This window comes from Callorhinus ursinus, unplaced genomic scaffold (assembly GCF_003265705.2).
Source record: "Callorhinus ursinus isolate GAN/ISIS: 27379988/994484 unplaced genomic scaffold, GSC_fseal_2.0 scaffold7, whole genome shotgun sequence".
NCBI lineage: Eukaryota > Metazoa > Chordata > Mammalia > Carnivora > Otariidae > Callorhinus > Callorhinus ursinus.
Genome location: NW_027397069.1, coordinates 68,578,106 through 68,599,504, shown reverse-complemented (window position 1 = coordinate 68,599,504; position 21,399 = coordinate 68,578,106).

The following is a 21,399-nucleotide window of genomic DNA, read 5'->3' as shown; positions in this document are numbered from 1 at the left end:
TGGATGTTTGTTTTATTATTCTTTTTTAAACTATATAACTATTTTTATACACTGCTGCAGGTATGATGTATTTCACAATAAAAGAATATTTTAAAGAAATTTTGACACGACGCTTCTATCTCTAAAGTAGTCTTTTTTTTAGATTTTTATTTATTGAGAGAGAGAGAATGATAGAGAGAGAGAATGAGCGGGAGGAGGGTCAGAGGGAGAAGCAGACTCCCTGCGGAACAGGAAACCAATGCGGGACTCGATCCCGGGACTCCAGGATCATGACCTGAGCTGAAGGCAGTTGCTTAACCACCTGAGCCACCCAGGCGCCCCCTATGAAGTAGTCTTATCCAAACAAACAAAAACCGTTGAATCTGATTGAGATCCCAGATCCAGCTACCTATATATAGGAAATACACGGGATAGTGGAACATGGCAAATAATGACACAAGGATACAATCAGAAAATCCCAGACCCTAGCAAAATTTATAGAACAAATAACCTATTTTCTTCAATAAAAATCTGTAAGGAAAAAAAAAAGGGAGAGAACCTATAGATGAAAAGAAAACTAACAGATATATCAAGCAATTGCAATGTGCAATGTAAGGATTTTATTTGGATCCTAGTTCAAGCAAACTGAAAATACAGAGTAGTCAAGAAAATGTGACCACGATTTTATCTTTGATATTAAATAATTATTGTTTAAAAAAGCTTGTATGTGATAATATTGTTATGTATTTTTAAAATAGTTCCTACCTTTCTAGAAGCACGTATGAAATATTTACAGATAAAATGGGGAGCTTGAGAGAGGAATAGAGAATGACAGCTAATGAATACAGTTTCTTTTGGAGATGATGAAAATGTTCTAAAATTAGATTATGGTGATGGTTGCACAATTCTGTAAATATACTAAAAACCATTGAGTTTTACAGTAAAGAGGTGAACTATATGGCAGGTCAATTCGATCTCAATAAAGCTGTTAAAAATGAGATAAAGTCTGAGATGTTCTTCAAAATAATTTGATGTGGGAAGGTTTGAGTGGGGGAATCAAAATTGACCATGTGTGACTAATATTGAATCTCAGCAATACTTAAATAAGCTCATTATATTTTTCTTAGAAATTTTCTATAATAAAAAGATTTGGGGGGAAAAAGATTTTGAGATAATGGAGTAGTTAAGTCATCCCGAATGTGTGGCAGATAACTATGCTCCCTTAGACGTCACCAGCTGCTCTTTATTTTCATTTTACTAACCCACCTAAATGAGATGAACTAGATAGCACAACCCTGGAAACAGTTTTCAAGACACAAACCTGGTAGCACACAGGTCCTTAGAATTCTTAGCAGCAGGTAATGTACTGGTTTGTCAGGGCTGCTGTAACAAAGTACCACAAACGGAGTGACTTAAACAAGAGAAAGTTATTGTCTCACGGTTCTGGAGGCTAGAAATTCAAGATGAAGGTGAAGTAAGGGTTGGTTGCTTCTGAGAGCTGTGTGGGAGAATCTGTCCCATGCCTCACTTTGAGCTTCTGGTGGTTTGCTGGCAACCTTTGACATTCCTCAGCTTCTGCTGCATCACCCCCCGTCTCTGTCTTCATTTTCACGTGGCATTCTCCATGTGTGTGTGGGTGGGTGTGTGTGTGGGTGTGAATGTGTGTGTCTGTCTCTGTGTCCAAATTTCCCCCTTCCTTATGAGGACACCAGTCATACTGGATTAGGGCCCACTCTAATGATCACACTGTAACCGGAGTACCTATTGAAAGACCCTATCTTCATATTAGGTCATGATCTGAAGTACAGGGATTAAGGACTCCAAAATATCTCTTTCGGGGGTGGGGGAGGCACAATCCACCCATAACACATAGATTTCAAAATCGATACCTAGAAATTAATCCATAGGATTCTCCTATGGCTTAATTAATTGCTGGTAGATTGCAATTTAATATTTTGTTTTTACAAAGAAATATAATATGAGTTACTTTTAACTCATTTTAACACAACGAGAGCCATTAAAAATTATGCCTCTAAAGAGTTCCATTAGAAAGGATACAAAACTGGGGCGCCTGGGTGGCTCAGCCGGTTGAGCATCCAACTCTTGGTTTTGGCTCGGGTCGTGATCTCCGGGTTGTGGGATCTAGGCCTGCATCAGGCTCCATGCTTAACAGGAAGCCTGCTTGAGATTCTCTGTCTCCCTCTGTCCCTCCCCCTATTCCCCCCTCATGCACTCTCTCTGAATAAATAAATACATAAAATCTTAAAAAAAAAAAAGAAAAAGAAAGGATACAAAACTCTGAAAACATGTGTCAGATTTTTAAAAATTATATATATATCCAAATGCCTGGAAGGCAAAACGCAAACTGATTATCTCTGACTTGTGGCCTTAGGAGCGCTAAGGAACCTGTTTCTCCAATTAGAAATCTGAGGCTTGGGGGTACCTGGCTGGCTCAGTTGGTAGATAGACAGACAGACAGACACACACACACACACACACACACACAACAGAGAGGGAGAGCATGTGACTCTTGATCTCAGGTTGGTGCATTTGGGCCCCACATTGGGTGTGGAGATTACTTAAAATCTTTAAAACAAACAAACAAAAAAAAGAAATCCAAGGCTCAGATCTGTTAGGTGGCACACCCAAGGTCTTTCAGCTAGTATGAGGCTACTGGAATTCAGGTTGGCTCTCATCCATAACCCTGCTTTTAACCATCATGTCTCAGTATAATTGCCAAACACTGTACTAATCACTTTGTAACTGTGATCTTATTTAATTCTAATAACAATCTTATAGTCAGGTATCATTATTCCTACTCTACAGAAGTCTATTAGCATAAACTGAAGCAGGGAGAGATGGATGATTCCAGAAGTCAAAGGAAGGAGTTCATGAAAAGAAGACAGGAATTGAAGATGTGGCATCTGTTGTAATGACTCCATGGCCCATGTCAAAGTGTCAAAAACAACTAAGGATGTAGAAGACTCAAACAATATATAATCAACAAGTCATTTACATCCTACATGCAGAGAAGATACCTTTTTTTTTTTTTTTGGCCTTCTTTGGCACTTTAGAAATCTTGATGATATACCAGGTCACATAAATAAATCTCAAAAGCAAAGCTTACATTCTCTGATCGCTCTACAGTAAAGCCAAAAATTCATAAGTTTGATTCTAAAATCTTGGAAGTTTATAAACACTCTGCTAAGCAATATTGGGCTCAAGGAGAATAGCATGAATTCAATTATCAGCAACATATAAAATAATGGAACTAAAAACAAAATGGAGGGGAAGGGATAGAGTTTTAACAAGTCAAGAAAGTCATTGACACCCAGCTAGTTAACATACTTCAGACAAATGGAATAGGAAAGAGTGAATCTGGGTGAAGGGGAACTTGGGCCCGTTTACATTTCAAGGAAAATCACCAGGGATTCTACTATTTTGGTATCCAGGAAAGGAGAAAGGAACCACAACCCTTGGGAGCAAGGGATTTAAGGAGATTCATTGGTAGGGGAAGGTAGGGCAGCATCCTAGCCCCCTCTCTCCTAGGGAGTCAGAGGAAGGACGCTTCAGGAAGGGTGAAACTAGGTACGCCAGGCCAGTACAGATTGGCCCAAAGCCTAGGAGTGGGATTTTTAGGCACTGAAAAAGAATTGGCTTTTCTTGTACACAGGGCTTCGAAGTCCACAGAGGTGGTAAAGCATAGAAGGGCCATTTAGCTGGGACCCCTACTTCCCCTACAGAGAAGAGCAGAAAGTACTGATGCAAAAAAAGTAAGAATCAAAAAGATAACAAGTGTGGGTGAAGATGTAGAAGAAATCAGAACGCTCGTACACTCCCGGTAGGCATGTAATATGGTGCAGCTGCTCTGGGAAATATTCCAGCAGTTTCTCACAAGGTTAAACATAGTTACCTTATGACCCAGCAATTTCACTCCTAGGTATGTACCCAAGAGAAATGAAAACATACATCCACACAAAGACTCATACATGAATGTTCTTAGCAACTTTATTCATCATAGCCAAAGAGTGGAAACAACCCAAATGCCCATCAATTGATGAATAGAAAAACGAACTGTGGTGTATCCATACAATGGAATGTTATTTGGCCATGAAAAGGAGAGGTAGATGCTACAACACGGTACCTTAAAAACATTATGCTAAGTGAAAGAAGCCAGTCATAAAAGACTACATATGATATGATTCCATTTATAGGAAATGTCCAGAATAGGCAAATCAGTAGAGACAGAAAGTAGAGTAGTGGTTTCCCAGGGCTGGGAGAAGCAGGGGTGCAAACGAGGAGTGACTGCTAATGGGTCTGAGGTTTCTTTTTGGAGTCATAAAATTTTCTTCACGTAGATTGTGGTGACGGTTGCCCAATTCTGTGAATACACTATAACCACTGAATTACACATTTTAAATGAGTGACTTTGGTGGTATGTGATTTATATCTCAATAAATAAAATTTTTAAACAAAAAAATAAAAAAAGGAAGAAAGAAACAGAATTGTATGCTTGCCAAGAGTCAGCAGCAGAAATAACCTTGCATTTAAGAAAGGAATCAGTTGATTTAGGACCCAAGCTAACTATGGAAACTACCCCAGGCGTCTCTGAGCATCCTCTGAGAAGGGGACTGAAAGCTGTCCTAGAGCCATTTATACTTCCAGGAAAACAGTAACTAACAAACTGCTCTAGTACTATTTTTTGCACAGTTCCTGTGACTTTTGTTTTGTTCCCTTTATTTCTCTTGTAGTTTCTTAAAGGAAAATACTTAAAAATACTCACACGTGTTTGTGTTTGGTGACAAGATAATAAAAGTAGAGCTGGTAACATTTTCTGTTGCTCAGTAGGCCTGGCTGGTGAGAGGGGAGAGCAGGTAGAGATGGAAGACAGGAAACGATCTTAGGGCCTGTGGAGGACTACAAATACTAGAGCAGCCCGGCTCAGGACCAAGAAGCGGATGGAAGAAAAGCTATAGGTTTCACATTCTTCCTAACAAACCTGTTCACTTAGGGTATGTGTGCCGCTCCTTGGCCATGGGGGGCATTTTTGGGTTTGTCTTTCTCTACTTCCCGTCACTCCCATGCACATCTGTGAAGTCTCATGTTTTATCCTTTCAGACTTTTGTTAGGCTGTAGGGGGCTAATCTGCTAATGTCTTATTTACTACAACTATCATCCCTCCACCTCTCCAATTATACCTTCTCAATCTTTGCTGTCTACCTCCTCTTTCCCTTCCCCAAATGCTGAGCCAAAGCCCCTCTCTTCTCTCCTCCAGCCTTCCTAGTGACTCTTCTACTCCCAGCACCGTCTCGACACCAAAGATTCCAGTCTGTATCTTCAGTTTATACCCCTCTCACCAACTACACATCCATTTTCAAAAAAACCAAAATGTGCTCCTGCAACACACTATCTCAGTCACTATTCACCCTTTTATTAACCTCTTCTTCTCTTAAATCTTCATGTTAGACTCATCATCAGGTCTAGATTGGGAGCTATCACCTAAATATCTTTTTCATATGTTCCCTCCGTCCTTTCTACTCTCCACTGCCTTGAGTCTTCACAATGATCTTGCTTAGATTATCACAGTCACCCCACAACAACCATCACTGCCCCCTTCGCATTGAGATTCTCTAAAGCACAATCGGATCACAATACTTTGTTTCAGGAAAGCCCGGATGATGCCACACATCATTCTATAAATAATAGAATATTAGTGCAGTCTTGGAACACCCCCTTCCAGAATACTAATCAATTACAAAGTGGAAAATGATGGCTCCATAGTAGAGAAACCTAGCATGCACCAACTCAACCAGGTGATCAAGGTTAACATCACCCACCAGTTGGGTCAACATGGCATGTCTCTTCTTGGGATCCTCTAAGAAGAACACAGTGTCATTTCTGTGGTATTCCTTCTAAGAACGCCTTACCAGAGTCTGGATGAGGAAACATGAGACAGACTAAAGTTGAGGGTCGTTCTAAGGAATGAAAGGCCTGTACTCTTAACTGTCAAGGACACAAAAGACTGAGAAATTGTTCCACAACTAAAGAGTCTGCAGAAATAAACAACAAAATGTAGCCCATATTCCTGAATGGGATCTTGGGCCAGAAAGGGAAAGAGACGTTGCTGTAGACAAAATTTGAATGACATCTTTAACTATGTACTAATGTTGATTTCCTGATTTGGAGGGTTTGTATCCTAGTTAGAAAGGAGAATGACTTTGCATGGGGGAAATGGAAATCAGAGAGTTTAGGACACGCCTCTTCTTATATGCATATATAAAGAGAGCATGAATACAAGAGAATAAATGCAATAAAATGTTGATTGGAGAATCTAGGTGAAGGAGATACAGAAATTCCTTTTACTGGTTAGAAAATTTTTCTATAAATTTGAAATTACTTCAAAGTAAATTATCTTTTGAAGGAAATTTCTTGCCTTCCATGTTTGCTTTTTCTTTCTGCTGAGCTGGAACATGGACATGACAGTCATCCCATTTTGATTATGCAGACAAGGACCACATCTTAGGGTATGGTGGAGCAACAGTATGGAAGGCATTTAGGACTCCAATGAGCAGCCCTAAAATCCTGGACTACCTGCATACCTCTAGACGGCTACTTGAGAGAAATAAACTTTGATCGTATTTAATCCACTTTATCTTGGGGTCTCTTTGTGACAACAGTTTAGCTTGTACCTGGACAATTTTTTTCCCACCATTCCTCCATATGTACCCGAAGTTAGAGTCATAGTGAACTAGAATTCCAAACTCACCACCTTCTACCTGGTTTCCATGTCTCGATACTTAATACTGTTTCTGTCTGGAGTGACCCCTGCTTCTCACCATTTTCCCTGCCCCTTCCAGTCTGCCTTCTAGATTTGTCCTGGACTGTTCTGTCAGCCCCCGGCTGCACCCCAACTGTGAGCTAGGTATATCTTCTCCTTTCTCACGTCTGTGTGTTGCACTGTATGTTTGTCCCACTCCTACCCATAGCCCACTCACACCCCTTTTATTCACACGTATATCCCTAGACTCCAACCCGGTGACTAGCATACAGTGTGCTCTCATAAATTAAATATTTGTTGCATGACCTGTTGAATTTTTTGACAGGTTTCTAAGACAATTTTTAATACAGAACTTTTCAAAGATACACAAAAGTAGAGGTAACAATGTAAACGATATCCATATTCATCACTCAGTGTCGACAACCATGATCATTTTGCCAGTCCTGGGAATGGATAGAGTTCAAGAGTAGAGTGTTTGGAGATAATGCTTTAACTAAAAAAAGTTTACTTGAACAGAGAGAATTTCAATCACTGTGGCAAACTGACAAGGAGATATTTTAGAGCAGATTGGTTTTGGGGGGATAGGAAGTCTTCAAATCAGAGCCTGCATTTTCAAGTGGAGAGGCAAGAAGAAAAATGAAGTTATTCTTCATTCCCTCTTTCAAGCAACACTTATTAAATGCCTTCTATGTGCTAGACACTGGGGTTACGTGGGTGAGGAAACAATTCCTACATTTAAAGAGGCATGCGATCTTTTTTTTAAAGATTTTTTAAAAATTTATTTATTTGAGAGAGAGAGAGAGAAAGAGAGAGAGCATGGGGGGCAGAAGGAGAGGGAGAAGCAGACTCCCTGCTGAGCAGGAAGCCCAATGTGGATGTGGAGCTCCATCCCAGGACCCTGGGATCATGACCTGAGGTGAAGGCAGATGCTTAACCAACTGAGCCACCCAGGCGTCACAGGATAATCTTATATATATTTTTATAGCTTGCTTTTTAAAAAATCAAATGCTGTCTATATTGATTTTTCTACAAAATTATTTGTAATTATTTGAAATTTCATCATACCGATGGGTCATAATTGATGTAACCAATCCATGTTGTTGGCATATTACTATTTTTATTTTAATTAATATTCAGTAACAGGGGCACCTGAATGTCTCATTTGGCAGAGCTTGCAACTCTTGATCTTGGGATTGAGTTTGAACCCCATGTTGGGCGTAGACATTACTTAAAAAAGAAAAAAAGAAAAAATACTCAGTAACGGTTGCAAATTTTTGAACTTAGTTTTTTGCTTTTGAGCTCAACTTAGAAATCTTATTTTATTTATAAACCTAATGTAGTTTGTCTTGAAATTCAAAACACTCATTTTTACTTTTTCTTTGTTAACAATCATCTTATAAATTTATATTACTAACTATAAATTTATAATTAAATCTCCCTAAACACTTAACACATTTACCAAATTTTCTTAGACATTTCAAACGATCGCACATTTAGTAACTTTTTTCTTCTTTACCTAATAAAGTCTAATCAAACTTCCTCAGCATTCAAGGAGTTTTTGCATGAATAATAAGAGAATACTTGTAGATTTAATAATTGGATTCCCTTAAATATTGGATTATAAGTTTAATTAGTCAAACATTTCTAAGTATTTCACTTAAAGACAAATCTAACACGTGAGGTTCTCTTAAACACATCAAATATCTCAAATCATGAATAAAACATAGAAACTGTAACAATGATTTACAAAACATTATAATACTTGTACAAAAATATTAAGCACTGTGATTTGGCATCAATTTTTTTACCATTTAACAACTTATTTTTATACTTTCCCAGCATTGCAAGTTTACTTCTCTAAGAGAAGCTCGGTCTGGCTGTGATATATATTTAGGGTCACAGGTTATAGATTTGGCATCAGGAGGTGAGAGTGTGGGTACACCTTCCAGAATAATTCACAGGCCAGCCTGTATTTGGCTGATCACTTCTTCAAACCAGGTTGTGTTTTTAAAAATGAAAATCCAGTACATTATGTATTCCTCTTAGTCACTGTCACCCCTTTTTAACTGCAGCCTCTCATACAGCTTTCTCTTTCCTGAGTCAAGTTGAGGGGATATTGCACTGGGCCCCCCAGTCTAGTTACTCTCCTCCTTCACTTGCATCCCTCCGCCTAACCATTGTCATAAGAACATACACCCATCCAACTTTCTGCCCTCCGATAACATAGACACCCTTGTTCCCAACAATTTTGATAACAAATTGTCTGTTCATTTCCGTGGTTACACCTTGAAAATCTTCTACCTCTGAAATCGTAAATGTCAGTACACTGGTCTGATAGCAACTCTCCACCACTCCGTAGTCTGCACCTTCATTCCAGTCTAATTAAATTGTCATTAAAAGCTGCTGAGGTTCGTCTGGAAGGTGAGCTTCAGCAGATTTTTTATTTTTTAGAGGCAAGGGAAAATGTGGTTTAATGGAAAGAAATAGAACGGATCTGTTATCAATCAGGATGATAGCTATGTGATGGCCTTGTAAAGAGAAGTCGGTGGATGATTCAGGTCACAGTGGAAAACTCATGTGGGGGTGTAGTGAGAGATGAGTTAGGTAAATGAAAGGAGGGGGATCCATTCCATATGAGTTTTAATTTGAAATGGGAATTGAGTACCACTTCAGAGCAGCCCACATTTTCGTGCCACGGAAAAGCATCAGGAATACTTCAACTCCACAGTACCAGGGAAAAGTCTTTAAGAGGGATTAACCATGACTTGCCTATGAACAAAACCAGACCTGAGCACTTCTGATTATGGATTTTTAAAAATACAAGCTTCTGAGAATTTTAATGATGCTACTATCATTTTAGGGGATGGACTATATTTCATATTTTGGGGGGGTGGGTTTCCCTCACAAATCATGAACAAAATCCTAAAAATCTTAGCATTCCAGCAAACAGTAACCAAATACCTTCAGTCAGAACTACTATATATATATATATATATATATATATATATATATATATATTTCAAGAATATTTGATTACATTTCTAGATTTATGGTTAACAATTTAAAAAGAGTCACATTAAAGACTTTCTTTGCTTGAGTCAGTCTCAATTATTCAAGGGCTCATTAACCGATTTTGGTTATACTTTAAGATGGTCTGGGGATCCTAACCCCTGGTGTTGTTGCTTTTGTGTTATGACCTACCCCGAGTGTAGGCTGGACCTAGTGATTCGCTTCTAACACGTAGAAAATGGCAAAAATGATAGTACGCCATTTTCGAGATTAGGTCATAAAAAGATTGAGGCCTCCGTCTTGCTTGTTCTCAATCTTCTCTCGCTCACTCACTCTAAGGGAAGCCCCCTGCCCTACTGTGAGTTTCCTCATGGAGAGGTCCTCGTGGCAAAAATCTAATGTCTCTGGCCAATGGCCAGTGAGGATATGAGGCCCGACATCAGCCACATAATAAGTTTAGAAGGTGATCCTCTCCAGTCAAGCCTTGAGATGTCTGCAGCCCTGACTTTGACAACAGCCCATGGGAGACTGAGCCAGAGGAACCCACATAAGCTGTGCCCAGATTCCTGACTCATAGAAACTGCGAGATAACAACTGCTCATTGTTTTAAGCTGCTGAATTTTGGGGTAATCTGTTAAGCAACAACAGATAACGAATATACTCTCCTTTGTTTAGCCTATATTCAAGCCTTAACAAATCGGGGAATGCATGGAAATTTGGTCAAGCAGGAAATTGTGAAATTCTATGAAAGGAGGAGAAGTTAGAGTGTGTTGAAAATAAAGAATGATAAGAATTGATTAGTAATCATATGTGAAAATTATATTTTTTACTGTATCATCCACATAAAATTTCCTCCGGGTTGACATTTTTAGTAGGAGGAGTGCATTTGTGTTGATTCATCCATACTTGGATCTTTAGGCCCAATGGCATATATTTGTGCATTGGCTGGGTTGTGTGGTATAACTGGTGCTAAAGAAGATGGTGAGAGCAACTGGCTCAGACTAATTGAAATTCAAGTCATGGGCTTCTTGACACCAAGGGATAGGTGAAATCATTTTTGACTCTACATGTAGTCCATAGGATAGAGCTGTCCACTAGAAATATAATGCAAGCCACATATGAAATTTGAAATTTTCTAGTAGCTACATTTTTAAAAGATAAAACAAAACAGGGGAAATTAATTTTAATAATATATTTTATTTAACTCCAAATAGAAAAAATATTACCATTTCAGTATGTAACCACTATTAAAATATTATAGAATATTTTAGTGTTTTTTGCCCTGTGTCTTCAAAATCCAGTGTGTTTTTTGTACTTGAAGTACGTCTCAATATGGATGCTAAATTTTTACTATAAATGCTTGGACTATACTTGCGTTTCAGAAAATTTAGGGTTGAAAAGGTAGATTTGCATACCCAAATTGTTCCAAACATACTTAAAAGTTTTTCAATAACTGATTTGAGAGTCAGTGCTTCAGTTTAAATTAATTAAAAATAAGGTAAAAAGGTAGCACTAGCTATTTCTCAAGTCCTCAATAGCGACACATGGCTGGTGGCTATACCACACAGTGCAGCTCCAGTACAGAGTCAGAATTCAATACATGGTTGCTGGATGAATTAATTTTGCAACATTATTTCACCAATTAAATTAGCCATGAATTGGGATGCCTGGCTGGCTCAGTCCGTAGAGTATGCGACTCTTGATCCTGGGGTCATGAGTTTGAGCCCCATGTTGGGTATAGAGATCACTTAAAAATAATTAGCCATGAATTAAACCAAAAGGCTGCCAGAAAAAGAAATGTTAGTAATAATTATCTGTTAGTAGCCACCAGAGTATCTTCAGTATTAGGTGGTCTTATATACCCATACCTTGAAGACTGACAGCATGCTCTCTCTACACAGTGCAGCTTGAACTCTGAGTCATCAGGGAATCCCTCTGAAATGTGTAAATTCTTTGAAAACACTCATTTATTTGTGTTTTTCACCCACATGATAATTTGTGGATTTAAAATTCTCCACTAATAAATATGGGGATGAAAATCAAAATGGCTAATGAATCGTGAATGGAATAAACTCATTTAACAGTTGAAATGAAAAAGAAAAAGTTGAGTGAGTAACTTTTCAGAGACATTTCAACCAGTATTACCTTCATATCACAACACTGCTACATTGATTTTGCATATTTCTAAAACAACACAGATTCTTCCTGCCCATATACCCATACATTCAATCTTCCATGATTCTAGTGATATAAATTAGAAGCTTACATTTTAGATTGGGGTGCAACTGTATATCTTGAAAGGCTGCAAAAGACTGATAGTAAACGTGCTATTTCTGGATATTTAACAGAGAGGTACAATAAGGAAGTATAGAATGTTCACCTTATCAGTTAAATTGCTTTCCTGAAGTTACAGCTATTTCTGTCCTTTTGTAATAGGGAAAGGGACTACACAAGTATTGATAGGATCTTTTTTTTAAAATTAACATATAATGTATTATTTGTTTGAGGGGTACGGGTCTGTGATTCATCAGTCTTATGCAACACCCAGCGCTTACCACAACACATACCCTTCCCAATGTCCCTCACCTGGCCACTCCATTCCCTCACCCCCTCCCCTCCAGCAACCCTCAGTTTGTTTCCTAAGATTAAGAGTCTCTTGTGGTGTGTCTCCCTCTCTGATTTTGTCTTATTTCATTTTTTCCTCTCTTCCCCTAATGATCCTCTGCCTTGTTTCTTAAATTCCACATAGCAGCAATGTCCACAATAGCCAAACTATGGAAAGAGCCCAGATGTCCATCGACAGATGAATGAATAAAGAATGGAATAGTACATAGCCATCAAAATTGAAATCTTGTCATTTGCAACAACGTGGATGGAGCTAGAGGGTATATTATGTTAAACAAAATAAATCAATCAGAGAAAGACAATTATCATATGGTCTCACTGATATGCGGGATTTAAGTATTGATAGGATCTTAAGCTTAGGCTGAGTTTCCAAATCAAAGGACAGGAATAAAGCCTTAGAAATGTAGTGTGTCTTTGCTCTCTCTTGCTTTTCTTCCTTCATTCAACCTTTTTTCTTTTCCCCTTTCTTTCCTCCCTCCCTTCCTTCCTGATTAAAAACCTTTATCTAATCCTGTATCATAATTTTAGTAGGCTTGCTCTAACTTTAAGTAGGCATCGTATTATTTACTCATTCATCAACAAGTATTTATTGAAAGCTTTTGTGAACCCAGTGCTGAGGTAAATAGAAACAGCTTTTGCCCTCACGGAGCTTATAGCCGGTAGGACGGACAAACTTTAAGCAAAAGTAACTTATAAATACAAATTATGATCTATCCTAAAAGGGGGAAAGTGTCAATTGCTAATGAGAGACTAAATAATGGAGACCCAGTTTAAACTGGGTGGTAAAGGAAGGGTCTCCCTGAGGAGACTTAAGCTAAGACCTATAGCAGAATTTGTATAAAGTGTGTGTGTTGGGGTTGGGGTTGGGGCCTGTATTCCATGTAGAGGAAATGGTATGTACGAAGACTTTGAAATGGAAGAGTCTGGTGTGTCAAGAAACTCAAATAAAGCCAATAGGGGGCTGTTCTGACAAGAGATGAGGTAGAGAGGTTAATATATCACGCAGGGCTTTGAAGGTCATGCCAAGGAGTTTGGATTTATATTGATTCAGCGGGAAATGAACAAAGATTTTAATGGGGGGCTGTGGTGGGGTGTGATTTGATCAGCTAGTTTATTTTGTTTATTTCTCAGCCTTATTGAGATATAATTGACATAAAACATTATGTAAGCTTAAGGCATACAACATGATGATTTGATACATGTATGTATTGTGAAGTGATTACCACAATAAGATTAGTTAAAACATCGATCACCTCACATAATGACAGGTTTTTTTGTGTGTGATGAGAACATTTAAGACCTTTCTCAGCAATTTTCAAATATGTGATATAGTATTGTTAACTATAGTTACTACATTGAATATTAGATTCCCAGAACTTACTCATCTTATAACTGGAAGCGTGTACGCTTTGACAATATATATTTTAAAAATGTTGATTGGACGCTTTTTGGAAAATGGATTGTGTAAGAGAAAATAGGGGGTTAACAATCATCTAGGAGAGAAGTGACAATCATAGGAACAAGGATCATGGCAGTAGAGGGGAAGAGAAGAGAGTGGATCCATTTTGAAAGGAGGGTAAAGGGAGTTTGGGAGGTGGGGTGCTCAGGATTACCTTCAGCCTTAAGAAACTGGGGCTTTGGAGGTTCCCTTCACCAAGATGGGAAAGACTGGGAGAGAAGTTTGTTGAAATAATGAGATTGCAGTTTTAGACATGGTACGGTTGAAATGTCTGTGAAAATTCAAGTGAGAATGTCAGGTAAGCATTTACAAACAAGTCAGGAGGTCAGGAGAGAAGTCTGGTTTGGAGATACAAATTTGAGAGTCTCCAGTCTACAGATGTTACTTAAGCCGTGAGTCAGCTGGGTTGGGATCACCAAGGAATACAGTACAGTAGGAAGAGCGGAGAGGGCCCAGAACACACGATGCCCAAGTGTATTTGTGTACTCTGAAAGAAACTAGGCTTCTGAATTTGGTGCTATAGCAGTGAGCAGGCTTACCTTTCCACTGGTTCATGAAGTTCATTTACTTTTAAGTAAATCCTAAACTGAAGGTCCTGGGGTATTTTTCCCTTGTTGTCAGAGCCAAAGGGAGGATCCAGGTTTGGGGGGGGACTTGAATCATATATAATTTGAGGAACCTTCTAAAAAGGAATGCAACTTTATAAACATAGAATTAGGCACAAAAGTAAATATTTATTAAGAATTGAAAAAGAGATCATAACAAATTACAGATTTTTATTTTTTTAAAATTCCAGTATAACTGATGTACAGTGTTATATTGTTGCAGGTGTACAACATAGTGATTAAACAATTCTATACATTGCTCCATGTTCATCATGATAAGTGTTCTCTTAATCCCTTTCACCCACTTTACCCATCCCACCCACCCACCTCCTTTCTGGTAACCACCAGTTTATTCTCTATATTTAAGAGTCTGGTTTTTTTTATTTGTTTGTCTCTTTTTTAATTTGTTTTGTTTCCTAAATTTCACATACGAGTGAAATCATATAGTATTTGTCTTTCTCTGACTTATTTCACTTAACATTATACTTTCTAGAACCATCTATATTGTCACAAATGGCAAGATTTCATTCCTTTTTATGGCTGAGTAATGTTCCATTGTATATCTATATCTATATATATATAACACATATTCTTTATCTATTCATCTATTGACGGACACTTGGGCTGCTTCCATATCTTGGCTATTATAAATAATGCAATAAACACAGGGTGCTTATATCTTTTCAAATTAGTGTTTTTATTTTCTTTGGGTAAATACCCAGTAATGGAATTATTGGGTCACATGGTAATTCTATTTTTAATTTTTCTGAGGAACCTCCATACTGTTTTCCACAATGGCTGCACCAGTTTGCAATCCCACCAGTGGTGCGCAAGCGTTCCTTTTTCTCTACATCCTTATCAACACTTGCTGTTCCTTGTGTTTTTGATTTGAGCCTTCTGACGGGTGTAAGGTGATATCTCATCGTGGTTTTGATTTGCATTTCCCTGATGATGAGTGATGTTGAGCATCTTTTCATGTGTCTGTTGGCCATCTGTATGTTTTCTCTGGAGAAATGTCTTTTCATGTCTTTTGCCCATTTCTAATTGGATTACTTGTTTTGGGGGGAGTTACAGATTTCTAAAAGTTGACAAATATCAGAGATGTCATGAAATTAAGACAAATACTTTTATTTCTACACTTATATTATTTTAATTAATTAATTAATTAATTAATAACTGCCAGGTGTATTTTATATCACTTTTTCCCTACCTTTTATGGCTCCATAATGTTTCATTGCCTCTTCTCATTGCTTTTATTTTTTTTTTTAAAGATTCTTTATTTATTTGACACAGAGAGAACGAGAGAGAGAGAGACAGAGAGCAAGCACAAACAGGGGGAACAGCAGGCAGAGGGAGAAGCAGGATCCCTGCTGAGCAAGGACCCCAATGTGGGGCTCGATCCCAGGACCCTGAGATCATGATCTGAGCTGAAGGCAGCTGCTTAACCGACTGAGCCACCCAGGTGCCCCTTCTCATTGCTTTTAGAAAATAATATTCTCTAGAAAGAATAGAAAGATAGTTGAGTCTTTCATAAAGCATGCTCAATCAAAATTTTTTATTGTTATTAATAGTTTAAAATTTCTGCATCACAATTCATGACTAGTTAGACCATGTCAGTTTTAGGATTGTTTTCAAATCTGGGAAAACCTCACTTAAATTTCTTTCACTTATGAGTGGTAAGATATCAAGCTCATTTCACTGCTTTGGGGCCAGCTGTGCATGCCTTCTTGTCTAGAACCGCCAGAATTTGTCAGAGCAAGAGGTGTTAGATATGTTAAGAATCAATCCAATCATAGAAGCATAAAATATAACTTCACCCAAAGACATACTTGCTGTCTGTAATACTGCTACAGGCTTTGCCCCACAAACACAGGAATTCTGGCAAATTCTATTTTGTGCCATTCCTATTTTTTTAAAAATGAATGGTTCATTTATACTTGTATACATTGCATTACTGAACACATTCCTGACAGGCGAGGGTTTCCATTTTATTTATTTATTTTTAAAAGATTTTATTTATTTATTTGACAGAGAGAGAGAGAGAGAGTGAGCACAAGAGGGGAAGCGGCAGGCAGAGGTAGAGGGAGAAGCAGACTTCCCGCAGAGCGAGGAGCCTGACGCAGGGCTCGATCCTAGGACCCTGGGATCACGACCTGAGCTGAAGGCAGACTCCTAACCAACTGAGCTACCCAGGCGCCCCAAGGATTTCCATTTTAGCTAGGTGTTGATGAGAACCAAAGCCTCCAGCTTATGATTTCATATGCTATGTATTGGAAGAATTGATTGGAAGACTTTTCTACAGACTTGGCTTTAGTCCTAGGTCTTTGGGTTATGCTTCATGGTGAGTTGGTATTGGGAGGTAGGAGAACTCTTAGAAGCTATTCCTATAATCTGAATGACTCTCAGTGACTTACTTAGACATAGAAGTGACTATCCCATAACTATATTCCATTAAACCCAAACTAATTAAATATATCCCAAACATAACCCAACACAAGGAAAAGTCTGAGTGGAAAGAAACAATAGTTTTAATTAGCTGTGTTTAAAATGTATTACTTTTGAAAATTTTACAAATAAATATGACCATGAGGAGACATTTCTAAGGCCCCTCCCAAGGCCTTTGCCAGACCATATGCAAGCCCAGCTTCATTAGTTTCATAGTAAATTGACCTCTAGTCATTAAATCTTCAAATATAGTGGTGTCAACTGCCCTCAAATGGAAATTATTCTATCCTCTCCTTGAAGGCAGAACAATTATTCCTTCTCACATCTTCCTGTTAGTCAGTCTTGGCGGGCAGGCGGTAGTGTGAAATCTCAAGGTGATGGTTTGAGTTGCTGCTCTGGGGACACCACTGGCTAGTATAAATTTATTTTTTCCTTTTTTCTCCTCCTCCTCTTTCTTCTTCCTTTTTTGTTTGTCTGTTTTTGTTTCTGTTGTTGTTGAGCCCTGGAGCCTTGATTTCGGTTCCGGTCATGATCTCAGGATTGTGAGATTGAGCCCCAGTTCTAGCTCTTCCCTCAGCGGGGAGTTTGCTTCTTTCCCTCTTCCTCTCCCCCTGCCTCTTTCCCTGCTCACACTCACGCGCACGCTCTCTTTTTCTCTAAAAATAAATAAATAAATAAAATCTTTTAAAAAAATTGACAGCCTTGAAGAAACTTAGCATATACATCTGATTAATTCAAATCCAGGGGGAAATAAAAACCTACAACGAACTATTCCTCCAATAGTAGTTATCACAACTAGGTCTCTATTTCGGTGATTCTTTTCCTTTGAAAACTATGACCTAATTCTAATTTGGTTTTTTAGCATGTAAATAACTTAAGTGAGGGATTACAAATTTATGTAGTATATTATACCTTCCTTAACACACTATGAATATTTGGCCTAAACAAAAATTACCTAATTATACACCTGTCCAGAGAACAGTTACCCCTACTTAGGAGGGAGAGAACAGAGAAGTGAAAGCAGAACTAGGTGGGAGGGTTATTTTTGGGGAAAAGGTATAACAACTTTGATTCTACTGGAGGTATTAAAAAAAGCATAGCTCTTAAATTTAGATGGTCTAGGTTGAAACATGGCTCTCTTTACTTAGCTGTATGATCTTAGGTAATTTAGTTGACCTTTCTTAGCTTCATTTTCTTTTGAAAATGGGGGCAATAATATTTGAGAGAATTCTTAGTGAATTGGATGAGATAACAGTAGGAAATAATCATTAATACCTCAAGATTTTATCATCATCACATACACAAGAAGAGCTTTTTACTTATTTTTTAAATCTTGGTGTTCATTTTTTTTTTTTTTTTTTAAGTAGGCTCCACACTCAGTGTGGAGCCCAACTCGGGGCTTGAACTCACGACCCCAGGATCAAGACCTCAGCTGAGATCAAGAGTCGGACACTTAACTGACTGAGCCACCCAGGCGCTCCTTAGTGTTCTTTTTTTTTTTATCAAAGTTATCCATGCACATTATTTAAACCTTTTAATAAAAACCGTTCAAAATCTGGAAGGTATGCTCATCATACTTTCACGCTGTCTTCCCCTCACCATTCAATGTTAGGATTTCTTTCTCTTTACTTCAACTGAGTTTCATGTTCTGAATCTCATTTCTCTCTTTTGCTTACTGGGTTTCCAGTATTGTTTAAGGTTTTGGATGCAACATTATATACACATTCTCCTAGATTTTCTTATTTATTTTTATATCCCATTTGGATTTTATTTTTATATACTGGATCCTTCCAGAGTTTTCATAAACTGTTTTGTTTTCTAAAATAGAAAATTATAGCAGCAACAGTTATTTTTAAAAATTCCTTTTCTCACAGAACTAAAACAACACCTTTACCATAGATTATGTTTCACAAAGCTTGGATGTATTTTTCCTTTACTATTTAGTTATCTGTTTCTATGCCAGGACTGTACTCTTGTAATTACAGGAGCTTTATAACAATGTTTTAAGATCTGATAAAGCAGGTCTTCCCTCATTTCCATATTTATTTGGCTTTATGACAATTAAATTATTTGCTTCAGACACCAAAGAAAAATAAAATTTCACAAACAACCAAGCAAACAAAACCCCCAAGAGCCCATTCTCTTGTAAGGATTTTGATTTATGTATATAATTTTCAAGGATTTAGAGTTTAATGATGTGACATCTTCCAACACAGGCATTTCTGTTAGTTTGTTTATTCAGATACTTTTTCTTGTCAATAAATTACTAATAGTTTTCTTCATATAAGTCCTGCAGTTTTCTAGTTAGATTTATTTTTAAGTAGTTTATAGTTTTATCACTAATAGAAGTAGAGCTATCTTTAGTTCCATTTGTAGTTGGTTCTTAAGGAGAAAAAGTTATTTATTTTTAAGTATTTATCTAATATTCAGCAACCTTAAAATTTTTTCTTAATTTATATTGGTATTAGACACAGTAAGGCAGTGCTGTCCAATAGAAATGTAATGTAAGCCACATACAAAATTTAAAATTTTCTAGTACCCATATTATAAAAAGAAAAAGAAAACAGGTGGAAACAATTTTAATAGTATATTTTATTTAACCCAATATATTCAAAATATTATCATTTCACCATGGAATATACAAAATTATTAATTAGATGTTTTATACTTTCTTTGTTCACACCACATCTTTAAAATCCAGTATCTGTCTCACAGTTGTAGCACAGCTTGGACCAGCCACATTTCAAGTGCTCAGGAGATATAAGTGGTTAGTGGCTACCATATTGGACAGTATAGCTTTCAGATTTTCTATATATACAATCCATGCAATCACCTCATTTATAAATATAGCTTTGTCTCTTCCAAGATCATGATTTTATTTTATTTTCTGACTATCAGGAAAATCTCTCCAAAAACATTAACAAATAATGGTGATAGCAAGCTTCTTTGTCTTCTTCTGTATTTTAATAAACATGACTTTTTTTTCCCAAAGATTTATTTATTTTGAGAGAGTGGGAATGAGAGAGAGAGAGAGTACATGAGAAGGGGGAGGGTTAGAGGGAGAAGCAGGCCCCTCGCTGAGCAGGGAGCCTGATGCGGGACTCGATCCCGGGACTCCAGGAACATGACCTGAGCCGAAGGTAGTCGCTTAACCGACTGAGCCACCCAGGCGCCCAATAAACATGACTTCAATTAAATGCTTAATTTTTTTTAAAGATTTTATTTATTTATTCATGAGAGACAGAGAGAGAGAGAGAAGCAAAGGGAGAAGCAGGCTCCCCGCTGAGCAGGGAGCCCGATGCAGGACTTGATCCCAGGACCCTGGGATCATGACCTGAGCCGAAGGCAGACGCTTAACCATCTGAGCCACCCAGGCGCCCTTAAATCCTTAATTTTTAAATAATATTCTCCTTAAATAGTTTCCTTTTGTTCCCAATTTACTTAAAGCTTATATTAAGAACTGAAGAATTTTAATTGCTTATTTTCCTCCATTGATACAATGTTTTTAAATCTGTGGATAGATTTAATTCTGTTAAGAGATTTCCTAATCTGGAACAACCCTTTCATTTCTATAACAACCATTCTTGGTCATGATTGAGTATTCTTTTGCATTCAACTTGCGTATATTTTAAATTATTTTAGATGCTAATAGATTCAGTTTGCAAATATTTTATTTAGGCTATTTATGTTCATATTCCACAGTGAAATTAGCCAACAAATTTATTTATTTTGGCAATGTCTTAACAAAGATATTTGGGTAGTAAGGTATCTTAGCTTCATAAAGTGAACCAGGATATTCTCTTTTTCTAGCATCAAGAACAGTTCTTGAGAAATTTCTGTTCTTAGATGTTTATATAAAATTCAGAGGCAAAGCCATTGGATTTGGTACATATTTTAAAAGTTTATATCAAATTCATGTTTTAATTCTCTTGCTATTGATCTTCTGGGTTTTCAACCTCTTCTTGAGTTAATTTTGAAAATTTAAATTTTGCTGTGAAAGCCCATTTCCTCTAGGTTTTCAATTTCACTGTCATGGCGTTGCAAACAACATTCCTTTAAAAATATTTTTGAAATTTCCAAACAAAGGAAATCTATAGAAAAATCTATAGAGCAGAGAGTACAAAAATATTTGTTAAAGGCTGGGGCAGACACAGGGGAATGAAAACTAAAGGGTACAGGGTTTCACTTAGAGGTGATGGAAATCTCTAAAATTGGCTGTGGTGATGATGCACAAATCTGTGACTATACTAAAAACCACTGAGGGCGCCTGGGTGGCTCAGTTGGTTAAGCGACTGCCTTCGGCTCAGGTCATGATGCTGGAGTCCCGGGATCGAGTCCCGCATCGGGCTCCCCGCTCAGCGGGGAGTCTGCTTCTCCCTCTGACCCTCTTCCCTCTCGTGCTCTCTCTCATTCTCTCTCTCTCAAATAAATAAATAAAATCTTTAAAAAAGAAAAAATAAAAAAAAAATAAAAACCACTGAAATGTACACCTGAAATGG